Source organism: Aphelocoma coerulescens (genome assembly GCF_041296385.1).
Source record: "Aphelocoma coerulescens isolate FSJ_1873_10779 chromosome Z unlocalized genomic scaffold, UR_Acoe_1.0 ChrZ, whole genome shotgun sequence".
NCBI lineage: Eukaryota > Metazoa > Chordata > Aves > Passeriformes > Corvidae > Aphelocoma > Aphelocoma coerulescens.
This window is the reverse complement of record NW_027184085.1, coordinates 45499170-45509517: the sequence shown is the minus strand read 5'-3', so window position 1 is coordinate 45509517 and position 10348 is coordinate 45499170.

Sequence of the window (10348 nt, the reverse complement as noted above, 5' to 3'; positions counted from 1 at the left end):
CACACAGCCCAGCCAGTGTCGGTAATCAGTGCTTAACTCTCACAACTGTGGACCCCACTCCTATGCCCCCAACAGAACACTTACACTCTCAGCCCTAGAAAAGACTAAAATATCCACAAGCACTCCCCACAGCTAACCTCCTTGGATGCAGTGCCACCTCTTAGAAGTCACAGTCCAGAAACAAATAATTAAGGTAAGCAGGGTATAGACAAAAGGTAACTGGGGGATGGATGAGAGCTAAATCAAGAGATAACTTCACCAATTTAACACAATACATTTGCAAAATACATAGTAGTGTAATGTATGATTTGAATAATACTGATAGCATTATTATATACTAAATCATAATCCATATGCATCGGGGAGAGTGTTAAGGTAACAGCAAATTCACCTGCTTAATACTTTATAACAGGTTAGAATGATAAATTATCCATTTCTCAGCAGCAATCAGTCCTTCTGCCAACCTTGAAATGGTTTTACAGCGAAAGAATTTGCTTTTACAGAAAATGCAAATGTTACTGAGTTATTGCATAGTACAACAGTTTCTCAGCCTTATAATGAGTTTCATCAGGATATAAACAAATCGTTTTCGCAAAGATTACTCCTAAAACCAGCAAGGGTCAGGCAAGACGCTAGGCCCTGCTTCATCTTCTTTGTGCAGCTCAGTTGTGAGGGAGTGGTGAAAGTACTAAAGGCTGCCCTGCCAAGGCACGCATCTCTGAGACACTGAGCCATCCCACTAGTGCTCCCTGGAGCATGCAGCCCTGGCGCAGCTCCCAGAGGGTCTCCCACCCTAGTCATGGCAAGGCAGCTCTCTGCTTCAAAGTGAACTAGAATTGTCTAGTGCATGACCCACCCAGAGCAGTCAGGATACCTGAGCTGCTGAAAGCAACCTGTATATTGACGCAGCTCCCACTGCAGTTCTAACCCAGGACTTAAGCAACCTCTTCTGAATTTTCATTTGCTACATTTCACGTTGCAGCATTTCGTATGAACAACTGATATTTCTGAATCACTGAAAAATGAAAGAAGATGAATTCTTGTTTTCCAGAGGGACAGCAGAGCCTTCAAGGCACTGGTGAACTCTGCTGTTGTAAGAAAGAGTGATTTAAAACACAGTACTTCCCTTTGATGCTTACTGTCTTTGACATCACATTAATCAGAGCTTTGTGAATGGCTGATGTGCAACCATACTCACTTTTACTTAAAAGCAGAGATATCAAGGACATTTAACAGCTCCTGGTATGGTATTTTTAAACTTCAAAAGTAATAAACTATTTACGAAGTGCCACTGAGGGGAGTATCCAGCCTAATTCTATATTTGTTTGAACAGTTTGCCTTTAAAAAAAATTGCCAATTTTTTGTCTTAGGTGCATAACAATTTACTGCAGTGTTAATGTGCATGTAGACCTCAAGCAGAATCACTAGCCATTGTCAGCTTCCTTTTCAACTAATGACAGTCGAAGTAGATATTCATTCATCCTACAGAAAATGTGGGGGAAAAAACCCAAAACCAAATAAAACCAAACCAAACAAAAAAAAAAAAAAAAAAAACAAAAAAAAAAAACAAAAAAAAACCTCATGTAGCCTGAAGCAGGCTACTTCCATGAATGGAAAAATTCTGGAAACATGTGGACAACATAACTTACCAAGCAGCTCCTCTGGTCAGTCTGAGCTCAGGTGTCACTGTTACCATAGCTACCATGAAAGAAAAGACATTATCTGAGAAGATGACCCATTTTCCCCAAGGGACTGTCCAGGCAGGGAAAACACCTCACAAGCTTTCACCAGAGGTTCTGTAACATAAAAAGCTGTAAGAACAAAGGGTAGAATTTTTTACATTAAAAAGAGTTAAAATATATTTGCTGGAAAACTGTGTTTTCCCACCATTCACACAAATCTCTAAGGAGGAATTTGGATTGAGATGCTTTGGCAAATAGCCATCTCTGTCTGAGGAAGCAAGGTCCCAAAATAGTCCTGCACAAAGCTGCAGCTGTTTCTTGCTGCTGCAACTCTGATCATGAACATGGATTTGCCCAGATATGCAGACCTTTAGCAATTCATATTCTGTACCCAACCTGTACTCTTACATTATCTGTGCAGTTCCTGCACTGTTTTCTTTCCCAGGTAATCGGTTTTGTGTCCTATGTGAGGCTCTTCTCTCAGCCTTTTCAGATACTGGACATCTACTGTTCCTTTTCACTTCCATCTTCAAGAAAACAATCTTGCAACACTGTTAGCTCTTTCCTAATTCAGCTGAACACTTTTCCTACTTCAGCTTTCCTAATTCAGTTGAATTAAGAAGCAGAATAAAAAAGTCAAGTCCTGGAAAACTTGCAAGATTCCTTTATATTAAAAAAAAAAAGTAGAAAAGTAACATTGTTAAATGAAAGGAACAAAAAAAAGCACTTTTCTGCAAATATGGACCTCTAGTAAGTATAATATCTAAAGTGTGAACTTTTGTAATCTAGTAGCTCAGTTACTTCCAAGAGGAAAAAACAAGTCTGTTTCAGGAGGGTTTTTGGAAAAAGAGAGGAGAAAAGAGGTGAAACCAATGAGAACAGTTTACCTATTTAAGATAAAGTGACAGAGATATTCAGCATTTTTTTCAATAACTAGAAGAGAACTATTAATTTTTTAAAAACCAAATGTTTAAATGCATAAAATAGAATTGAATTAGTAACAAATACCATGAAAAGTCATTTTCAAAGTGAAAACTACAGGTATTCAGGATGCTTCATATAGCATTGCTATAAGCAAATAAAGGAAAAGGATTTCTGTCATGAAAAGAATAGCTATATTGGTTTCTTATTGATTTCTTCTGGAAAGAAGAAATCTGGATATTGATAAATGAGAAAATTGTCGAACACAAATGGTAGCTTGGTGCCTGAACTATATAGCCTGCATGGGCTATATGCAAATATGCAAATGTTATTTCTGCTTTTGAAAGAGAGATAGCAATAGCATGTAGTTATTCTGCCTAACCACTTATCAGCCCAGAATAAAAATGTAGCATAGAGGTGCACAGGCATGGGAAGAGAGCAGAGGACTTGAAAATACCACCATAGGAATATAACCAGATCTATAATAGGGATACTAAAATTCACCAAGGTCAGCTACTGGTCAGTAAATGAATGCAACGTTATGATTTGAGTAATGTCAACTTCAGATGTAGCAAAGAGAGCAAGTTACAGGCGTTCAATATGAAAAAGTCACCATAAATGGTGAAATCAGATATGAACTGGAAAAACTAACTGTTTATAATTTGAAATATAAGTGTTAGCATCATTTAACAGGCTAATAATCATTATTTGACTAGACTATAAGACTTTTTTAGACTTAGAGTAAATTTTTATTCTCTGTTCCTTTGGACCATCTAAATGTCACAAATTAGAGCAATAAACTGGAGGATAATTTGGCAAGTTAGTGGGCAATTTGGATGAAACAATTTGGTGGAAAAATTGTGCAAATTACACTGTTCAAATGTAGTTTAACAGTCTGAATCCATTGAAAACTTCAGCTTCAGTGGGAGTGAAATCCATGCCACTCCACTAGGAGTTTCACCCAGCTGAGAGACCCTGAAATGTCACTGTAAGCAGCAGAATCAGTGCAGCTTCAGTATGTCTTGGATAGCAGCCGTGCTGGGCACCTCCTTAGCCCTCTGGGAACAGCACTGAGAAATCATCCAACAATTTTCTTGGTCTTGCAGCTAACTACAGCAAAGAGGAACTTAACTAGACTGCAAAGGTCTTCCTCAGCTTTGCTTCTATTACACATGAACAGGGGCACTGTGCAAAGTATACACAGTCATGGGATGTGCCCTGTACACAAAATGTTTCCTAGCACCACTGACCAGTGAGTAGACGTACAGAACAAGGGTTAAAGCCTTGAGCGGTGCTTGAAGTCTTCTCAAACCTCCTGCAGGAGTCAAGCAGAACCTGAAAAACCCAGATGTGAAGAAGCAGAGCTCTTCCACACAGAATGTGTTGCCACTTAGAAACCCAACACTTTCCTATATACATCCAGAGCAAATGAAGCCCTAGAGAAAAGAAGCAGTGCAGTAATTCAAGTAATTTTGTGACTTTTTATTAGTAAGATCAGAAGCAACACAAGAGTGATGTGATGAAGGAACACAGAATTTGTGGTTCACAACATAAAAAGAAAATATCTTGTTTCCTAGTGACAAACTTACCCAAAAGATGGGAGTTGAACAGAAATCAGAGAAGTTTGAACAATTCGAATATGTCCTACACCATTAGTGAGTAGCAGAAAATGCCAGACATAGCACCATAAAACAATGAAAAGGAGATAGATCACTAATACATGGCTTCCCACTGAACATGACAGCAAGAAAGCCTCAGAAAGAACAAGGTGCTACAGACGCTCTTGGTGAACTCAGCTGCATCGTGCCTTGATCACTTCCCATGCCAACGAAATGAAGCCGGTAGTGTGGTCCACTGGCGGGACTCAGGGGGGAATTCAGCTGCAGGCAGTCCAAACAGTGACTGGCCTCTAAAAGATGACATGGCTTGGGTCTCTGCATGGGATTGAATCTTCCTTGAACTCGCAAAGAGCAGGAGGCATGTTTATTGGAAAGGTGAGGTCAAGCAGTCTGAAGTGAGACATTCCAGTAAAACAGTTTCTACCAGCTGAAACACTGTTGCTGTCAAGGTGTTCCTGTCTCCGTACTGGTCTTACTCTGTAAATAGTGGACAGCCCAGGGCTCACTGAGCTCTCCTGCATGGCAGCAGGCTGCACAACAGGATGTCTTCTTGAGCAGAGACACCTCTCCAGGTTACTCTTTGAGGCTGAGAGATTCCTTGGCACATTCTTGGTAAATGATTAATAGCATGCTAAACTTTGGAATTTTAGCCAAGAGATATAAAGTGTTGATTGTGTTCATATAATCCTTTAGACATAAACTGTTGACTAAGTCTAGGGCTAGAACTGAACCCAGGTGCACGTAGACTCATTCCTGAGAAGTTTAGAAAGCAGTGGGTTCCTTTCAGAACTTTATGACTCAATGGCAGGATCTTCCTGACAGTTTTGTCTGGCCCTGTCCCTATGAAATTAATAATCAAGTGTACCATGCCATCAAATCCTGTTAAACCACTGCCATTTCACCATTAAACTTTGTTAACTTACTACTTTATATCAATGAAGTATGTTGTTGCTTCTCTCTTATGAGTGAAGTGCATTACTCCATCCTCAACAGCCACTTCTGAAGGACCACTTAGTGAGATGCCAGAGCTCATCTGAATTTTACTCACTCCATTTGAGAAAAATGCGGGTGTTTGTTAGTTCTTTCAGGAAAAAGCACCTTGACTCAGTGGACTCCCATTGTGTAATTCTAGTGACACCTTAAAGGCTGCAGCTGGTATTCTTTCTACAGGGAGGACCCTGGAAAATCAGGATCTCCTGACCCATCCAGACAGCTGAAGCTACCTTTCTAATTACTAATCTCTGTGCATTACAAATGCACTCTGTGACTAATCTGATAATACTATAATGCCTCATTCCACTTCAACTGTACAGGTGTCAGGGGACTTGAAATGGGTATGGTAATACCAGACTTCAGAAGGTAACCACTAGCAACACAAATGCAGAACAAAGTTATGTAATATGTCCTCATGCTACCCTCCCCCACCATATACTTCTTCAACAGGAGGGAAAGTGTGTGTGTGGAGGGGAATGGAGCAGCAGAGGCAATTCCAAGGATGACAGACTAAGTCTGAGGTCTCAGTCAGTCCTGGTTTGTAATAAGGGAATGGGGTATCTCTCACACAGGGAGAAAACTAGAAACAATGCTCTGCAAGGGAGTTGACAGAGATAACTGATGTCTGAGATGTCTGGTTAAAAGACAGCTCTGAGCCCAAAGCCTTTCTGCTATATTAGCACCACCACAAATCTAGGCTACCTGTCTCTGTGCCTTCCCAAGAGGTCTGAACTCAGACAGAGAGAGCTATCATCTGCTCCTTGTGTAGACAGTTCCAAGTAATCTCATGGCCCTGTCATATCCTGTTACAGGAATTATTTCACCCTAGGTGCTTGTTTAAATACTTCTGTTTAAGGATAGCCCTAGTTAAGTTGTTTACTCCCTCTATATTTTTCCCTCCACCAGTACAGAAAGAAAGCAAAGACTTCATAATGTTTAGGATCAATACAAAATTGAAAGAAAATACATGCAGGATAGTAAAGAAACTAGGAAACAGAATCTGAGTTACAGAACATAGAGAAAATTCTAAAAAGAGCAGATTTGTACCTACAGGCCATAAGCTTCATACTAATTTTAATTTCCTCAAATTATCACTCAGGTCACTATTAAATTATGTGTCATTATTGGAAATTGGATTCATAAGCCTTTCTTTGAGATCTAAATCACTTGGAAAGTATCTTCTCACCAGCTCTCCTGTGCTGGAAAAACCCACCTTTATTTCTTCAGACAAGCTATGTAACATGAGTATAATAGTTTATCCATATGCAGGTTTATCCAAGAGGAAGACACAGGGCGATGCAAAAAAAAAAAAAAAAAAAAAAGGGAGGAGGAGAGGACCACTAACAGATTTAACACAAATTCAGAGCTTACACAAAATATAAACAAAATTTTGGTGCTATACCAAAATGCTCTCTCAGAACAGCTCTTCCTCCAGGCTCATTAGTTTTGCCACAGCACATGGTCATGGGCTGTGGTGAGTCTGTCTGTATACACCTGACAGAAATACCTGACACTTGAGACTCCACCCATGTAAAGTCAGCAACTGTCAAGAACTGAGCAGCAGTCTGACATCTTTTATAAACCTTGACCTCGCTTAGCCTTTCTTATAAGAGTTAAAACATAACCCTCTTCACCTTTTTCACTCACGTGTGGCTGGTGTTTCTACCTGAGAAGGTGGAGCTGTGTTATGCTGGATGCCTCTTTACAAAAGACCTGGCTGTGAGAGGGATGTGGCTGCTGGAACTGGTCCTGCCCACCACAGGGACGCTGTCCCAGCAGCAGATGAGGTGCAGTGGTGGGTGAACAGGGATGCTGCTGCTGAGGTTTCAGGCTGTGGCTGCCATGCTGGCTGCAGTCAGCAGCATGCAGTGAGGCTGCAAAGGAAAAAGACCATGAAAGCAGAGGAGCAGCACCAACCTCTATGGTGCTGCCCGGTCACCCAGAGAGAATTGCACTGTGCTGTGCACACTGTTGCTGGCCTGAGCTGGAGCTCTCACAAATGTCTGGGTGTGAAGGGAAACCCACTGGGAAAGCAGGATCAGTCCTTACACAAGAGCTTTTCCCAAAATGACCATAGGCACCTCTGCTTCCCACAACTGTCATTGTTCACTATGCCATTGATTCAACTAAATTTCTTCAAAATACAGTCGGATCTGGTATGGAACAATGACTCTATTGCAGTTAAAAGTCCTTGTCTATTTTTCTTGTGTCTTCAGCTGAGGCCACTGATGATACAGAGACAGGCAGGACAGGATGTGGTTTGCTATCAGCAAAGAGTGTGTGCAAAGCTGTAAACCCCTTTCACTTGCTGAAGTAGATATTTACCTTCCTTCCCTACGTGCCCAAAGCCACTTGCATGTCCTTAATTTGCAACTGCTACTTCTGCTTTTGTACCCTGAGCAGAAATTATGGATTTGGTGTTTCCACCCATTAGGTCTCACTGGCAGGATTGCCTCAAGGATCAATCAGGGTGCAATACTCTGCTGCTGCCACTTACTTCCACTGTAACCAGGAATCAGGTGAGGTCATGATGACTCTGCTTTCCACCCTGTGTCCTGCGAAGGGAATGGTCAGTGTCACTCTGCAGTCTGGTGCAGTGAGATGGCATGTTGCCCTCCAGCAGACCTGCTCAAGCAGGCCTGAGACTGATCCACCACCTGCCTGCACCCTGATAGGTTCCCATCCTGCTTCCTACAGGCTATAGGGTAGACATGCATGAAGCGGAGGAAATGATGACCAGACCCAAAATAGGGATATCTCATTTCACTCACAAGCTTATGGAACATTAGTGAAAGCTTAGTGCAGTAATAGACCCAAATTCACCTACTATGTTACGATCATACTGACAATATTCATATTATGCACCATGGGACTCCAACATCTGGTTTAAAAAGAGAACAAGGGGATAGAAAAGCACAAAACTAGTTGTGTAGCCCAAAGCCAAAGCAGTGCATCCCAGACTTATCTGGGCAGCCACTACATTTCCTTGGTGACAGGAGAGAACTGGCGTAAGGGGGTCAGTGCTTATACCTAGGTAATTAATGTCTAGAAGTTAAGTGAAAGAGGAGAAAATTTTCAAGCAACGTGGTGCATGGGTTTCTCTCCACACAGTGGGTGAGGAAGTTTTTGAACTCTATCAACACATTGTATCAGCACAGCAACTAGAAGACAAATTTATTTTGCTGGACATTTTAAAAATATTTAGGAAAGCCTGTAACCCTAAATTGAACATTTTATTTAAGCAGCACCAATTTTTGCCTCATCACATTGTAACAAATGGAATTGACATGTATACAGCCAAACTGAGACAGAAAGAGCAGCAGCAACAGTCTGAGATTACTGAAAATTATATGCTTAGAGACAAAATTGTTTTCCATATGACTGACAAGAGACTAGGAGAGAGGTTATTAAGGGAGATGGATTTGTGCTTGCAAAAAGGCAATAGACATCTGCCAGGTCTTGGAAGCCATGCACTGCTAGAAGTGATAATGTCTGGGCAAAGTATTGAAAAGTCAGTGTAATAATACTGTCAATGGAAGCAACATGAAAAGTGGCAGATCTAGAGCTCAGCCATGAAGAAGATATGCAAATCAGCAATAAAGACAGTGATGGCAGTGGCCTCCCTGCTACTGAAAATTATTCTGCATGGACAGCACAGCAGATGCTAAGGCCAGAGCTTTCTTCCCCCCAAAAAAACTTTTCAAAAAATCACAAGAACCCAAAACCCAGTGTCTCTTCCTAGGCTATGCCTGCCAAAAGTAGAAGTGAGAAGATGCCTCAGCTCTGGAAAGCATTTTCTGGTGCTGGAGTTGATAATAATATCTGATTTTGTTAAAAAGTCTAGGAACTGACCAATTAAAGTAAGATCCTATTTCACCCAGAAATTAGGAAACAGAGACACCCATATCACTAATTGTTGTAGAAAGCTATTGCCCAGGGTCATGAAGGAAAACAAAGCTACTCTACATACTACCTACAAGCACAGAAAAAGACATAGTGGTAAGACTACAGGGAACAAAAAACATTGTATGTGTAATCTGACAAAATTATTGAAATATTAATGAAGGTACATTACTGTTTTATGAACCCTGTGCATTGCTCAAAGATCCAGATGTAACTCATCCAGAAGCTGGGAGAGGAGAGACAGAGGACACCCAGCTGCTATGACACAGGGTGCCAAGTAAGCCCTTCCTTCCTTCCTTCCTTCCTTCCTTCCTTCCTTCCTTCCTTCCTTCCTTCCTTCCTTCCTTCCTTCCTTCCTTCCTTCCTTCCTTCCTTCCTTCCTTCCTTCCTTCCTTCCTTCCTTCCTTCCTTTCTTTCTTTCTTTCTTTCTTTCTTTCTTTCTTTCTTTCTTTCTTTCTTTCTTTCTTTCTTTCTTTCTTTCTTTCTTTCTTTCTTTCTTTCTTTCTTTCTTTCTTTCTTTCTTTCTTTCTTTCTTTCTTTCTTTCTTTCTTTCTTTCTTTCTTTCTTTCTTTCTTTCTTTCTTTCTTTCTTTCTTTCTTTCTTTCTTTCTTTCTTTCTTTCTTTCTTTCTTTCTTTCTCTCTTTCTTTCTCTCTTTCTTTCTCTCTTTCTTTCTCTCTTTCTTTCTCTCTTTCTTTCTCTCTTTCTCTCTTCTCTTTCTTTCTTTCTTTCTTTCTTTCTTTCTTTCTTTCTTTCTTTCTTTCTTTCTTTCTTTCTTTCTTTCTTTCTTTCTTTCTTTCTTTAACAATGACTCTTACCATCTCTTCTGATGCTGCTGTTCTCACGTGCATGGAGTTGGCCTCATTGGGAGCTAGCAGAGTGATGGCTGACAGTGCAAAACCTCCCTTGAGAGCAATGCAGTGCCATCCTTTGTGGGATTGTTCAAGCACAGCAGTAGGCCAAGTTCTGCCATCCTGCATGAGGAGGATGGCAGAAGGAGGGAATGAAAACCTTGAGGAGGAATCAAATCCTAGTACGTATGGGTCTACTATGTATAGGTCCCTTAGGCCCAGTAGGAGAACATAGGATGAGTGGTGCTGGCAAGTCCTAAGGGCAGTGACCTGGACAAGAGGTTGACAAACTTGTAGTTCAGTTCAGCATGGGCTTGCTGCCTGTTTAGTCTGCTACTTTTGTTTTCCTTCTTCCAGATGGTCATATGTACATCTAAATAT